Source organism: Heterodontus francisci, unplaced genomic scaffold (assembly GCF_036365525.1).
Source record: "Heterodontus francisci isolate sHetFra1 unplaced genomic scaffold, sHetFra1.hap1 HAP1_SCAFFOLD_83, whole genome shotgun sequence".
Lineage (NCBI taxonomy): Eukaryota > Metazoa > Chordata > Chondrichthyes > Heterodontiformes > Heterodontidae > Heterodontus > Heterodontus francisci.
In genome coordinates this window covers 5,644,931-5,649,096 of record NW_027141917.1, presented here as the reverse complement: position 1 = coordinate 5,649,096, position 4,166 = coordinate 5,644,931, and positions in this window count along the sequence as shown.

Below are 4,166 nucleotides of genomic sequence, written 5' to 3'. Positions count from 1 at the left end.
AAAACCCTTACTGTCCGGGCAGCCAACACTGAAATATATGAAAACGTAGACCCCACATCCTCCTAGGTAAATGCAGACACGAGAAGCACCCCACCAGAGTTGCTAACAGCATTTACAGGAACCTGCAGAGACAAAGAAAGACATCTGGGGAGCAGATAAACTGTGAGGGTGATGCCTCACCGAGTCGAAGTGCCACAGGGGAGTCCAGTCAGGTCTGCACAAATACCTGCAGGCAGAAATGTCCCAGAGAACAAAGGGGAGATTAACAAAGAATCCTCCTCCACAGCCATCCCCTGAAGTCAAAAGCCTTTGCATGACTCAGCAAAGCACTGAAAGAATGTTCAGGATAGACCCGCCCACTACGAACTCTTCTGAAAAAAACTGACCTCAACCATCAACCAAAGAGCCTGGGCAGTCATGGCAATGGGTAAACTGAAGAAAAACTTCCCCAAAGAACCACATGTTTACTGGGATGCCAAAAAGGGGAAATTAAAGCAGCACTAGCACCCAGAAAAGACAATTTTAATAAGCTTTAGCATTCATGAATGAATGGAAATGAATGAGAGAAATGCATGGTTTTCTGTATCTTGTATCTTATATTTCTCTCAAACCTGTTAATGAAATGTGCCTTTTTTCAAATTGCATTTCATTCCCCTGGGATGGAGGTGTCATGCAGGCCCCCACCTGCCAAGAATGAGGCACATTAATTTCACCACATGGACATGAAACTTCAAATTGTTGCTGGGAAGAAAAGAGGGCCTATTACAATGAATTGCCAGGCCCCTCACCGGAAAGACATTTTTGCATACTGGCAGACAGTGTTGGAACAAAAGAACCAGTCCCTGCTCCCAATACACGGAAGGTGTGGTCAGACCAGTTTAGTCACATGACTAACAGCCTGTTGCAGAGTTTTGAACTGAGAGTTTTAAATTGGCCACAGAGAATTTGAACTCAGAAAGCTCCTTGTTGCAGGCTCCTGAATTGACAACATCTCTCTCCTGTCTCTTCCATCTCTTTCTCACCAGCTTTGGAATCCATTGAAGACACATGAACCCCAAGAGAGAAAAGTCTTGTACAGTGAAAAGATTTAAGAAGAATACTGGGCCCCAACAAAAAGCAAGAGTTACCTGCAAGCAAGAACTACCTACTATCAGGGGCGGCACAGTGGCGCAGTGGCGCGCACCGCAGCCTCACAGCTCCAGCGACCCGGGTTCAATTCTGGGTACTGCCTGTGTGGAGTTTGCAAGTTATCCCTGTGCCTGCGTGGGTTTCCACCGGGTGCTCCGGTTTCCTCCCACATGCCAAAGACTTGCAGGTTGATAGGTAAATTGGCCATTAGCAATTGCCCCTAGTATAGGTAGGTGGTAGGGAAATATAGGGACAGGTGAGGATGTGGTAGGAATATGGACTTACTGTAGGATTAGTATAAATGGGTGATTGATGGTTGGCACTGACTCGGTGGGCCGAAGGGCCTGTTTCAGTGCTGTATCTCTAAACTAAACTAAACTAAAAGGATTGCAGTGAACCCGAAACACAGTAACAAGAAACCCTTCAGATATTGTCTCAAACATCTCGACTTTATTTTTTCTTCTGCTCTTTTCTGTCCCTATCTGCATGCGTGTATCATGTATGCATGCTAGCATGTTAACTGAATTAGAGTTTAAGTTTAATTTTTAATAAATTTCACTTGTCTTCTTTAAACCTAAGAAAGGCTGTTTGTGCTCTGGAACAGTTCCTACAGATTGGAGGGTAGCTAATGTAACCCCACTATTTAAAAAGGGAGGTAGAGAGAAAACAGGGAATTGTAGTCCAGTCAGCCTGACGCTCGTAGTGCGGAAAATTCTGCCTTCTTGAACCGCTGTAGTCCATTTGGGGTAGGTAGACCCACAGTGTTGTTCGGAATGGAGTTCCAGGATTTTGACCCAGCGACAGTGAAGGAACGGCGATATGGTTCCAAGTCAGGATGGTGTGTGACTTGGAGGGGAATTGCGGGTGGTGGTGCTCCCATGTATTTTCTGCCCTTGTCCTTCTAGTTGGTAGAGGTCGCGGGTTTGGAACGTGCTGTCTAAGGAGCCTTGGTGCATTGCTGCAGTGCATCTTGTAGATGGTACACACTGCCACTGTGCGTCGGTGGTGGAGGGAGTGAATGTTTGTATGGGGTGCCAATCAAGCGGACTGCTTTGTCCTGGATGGTGTCGAGCTTCTCGAGTGTTGTTGGAGCTGCACCCATCCAGGCAAGTGGAGAGTATTCCATCACACTCCTGACTTGTGCCTTGTAGATGGTGGACAGGCTTTGGGGAGTCAGGAGGTGAGTTACTCGCCTCAGGATTCCTGGCCTCTGACCTGCTCTTGTAGCCACGGTATTTATATGGCTACTCCAGTTCAGTTTCTGGTCAATGGTAGCCCCTGGGATGTTGATAGTGGGGGATTCAGCGATGGTAATGCCATTGAATGTCAAGGGGAGATGGTTAGATTCTCTCTTGTTGGAGATGGTCATTGCCTGGCACTTGTGTGGCGCGAATGTTACTTGCCACATATCAGCCCAAGCCTGGATATCGTCCAGGTCTTGCTGCATTTCTACATAAAGAACAAAGAACAAAGAACAGTACAGCACAGGAACAGGCCATTCGGCCCTCCAAGCCTGCGCCGATCTTGATGCCTGCCGAAACTAATACCTTCTGCACTTCCGAGGCCCAGATCCCTCTATTCCCATCCTATTCATATATTTTTCAAGATGTCTCTTAAACGTCGCTATTGTACCTGCTTCCACCACCTCCCCCGGCAGCAAGTTCCAGGCACTCACCATCCTCTGTGGAAAACACTTGCCTCGCACATCCCCTCTAAACATTTCCCCTCGCACCTTAAACCTATGTCCCCTAGTAACTGACTCTTGCACCCTGGGAAAAAGCTTCTGACTATCCACTCTGTCCATGCCGCTTATAACTTTGTAAACCTCTATCATGTCGCCCCTCCACCTCCGTCGTTCCAGTGAGAACAATCTGAGTTTATCCAACCTCTCCTCATAGCTAATGCCCTCCAGACCAGGCAACATGCTGGTAAACCTCTTCTGTACCCTCTCCAAAGCCTCCACGTCCTTCTGGTAGTGTGGCGACCAGAATTGCACGCAATATTCTAAGTGTGGCCTAATAAAGGTTCTGTACAGCTGCAACATGACTTGCCAATTTTTATACTCTCTGCCCCGACCGATGAAGGCAAGCATGCCGTATGCCTTCTTGCCTACCTTATCCACCTGCATTGCCACTTTCAGTGACCTGTGGACCTGTACGCCCAGATCTCTCTGCCTGTCAATACTCCTAAGGGTTCTGCCATTTACTGTATACCTCCCACCTGCATTAGATCTTCCAAAATGCATTACCACACATTTGTCCGGATTAAACTCCATCTGACATTTCTCCGCTCAAGTCTCCAACTGATCTTTATCCTGCTGTATCCTCTGACAATCCTCATCATTATCCGCAACTCGACCAACCTTTGTGTCGTCCGCAAACTTACTAATCAGACCAGCTACTACATTTTCCTCCAAATCATTTATATATACTACAAACAGCAAAGGTCCCAGCACTGATCCCTGCGGAACACCACGAGTCACATCCCTCCATTCAGAAAAACACCCATCCACTGTTACCCTCTGACTTCTGTGACTGAGCCAGTTCGGACTGCTTCAGTATCTGAGGAGTCACGAATGGTGCTGAACATTGTGCAGTCATCAGCGAACATCCAAACTTCTGACCTTATGATTGAAGGACGGTCATTGATGAAGCAGCTGAAGATGGTTGGGCCGAGGACACTACCCTGAGGAACTCCTGCAGTGATGTCCTGGAGCTCAGATGATTGACGTCCAACAACCACAACAATCTTCCTTTGCACTAGGTATGACTCCAGCCAGCGGAGGGTTTTCCCCCTAATTCCTATTGACCTCAGTTTTGCTGGGGCTCCTTGATGCCATACTCGGTCAAATGCTGCCTTGATGTCAAGGGCAGTCACTCTCTCCTCACCTCTTCAGTTCAGCTCTTTTGTCCATGTTTGAACCAAGACTGTAATGAGGTCAGGAGCTGAGTGGCCCTGGCGGAACCCAAACTGAGCGTCACTGAGCAGGTTATTGCTCAGCAAGTGCCGCTGGATGGCACTGTTGATGACACCTTCCA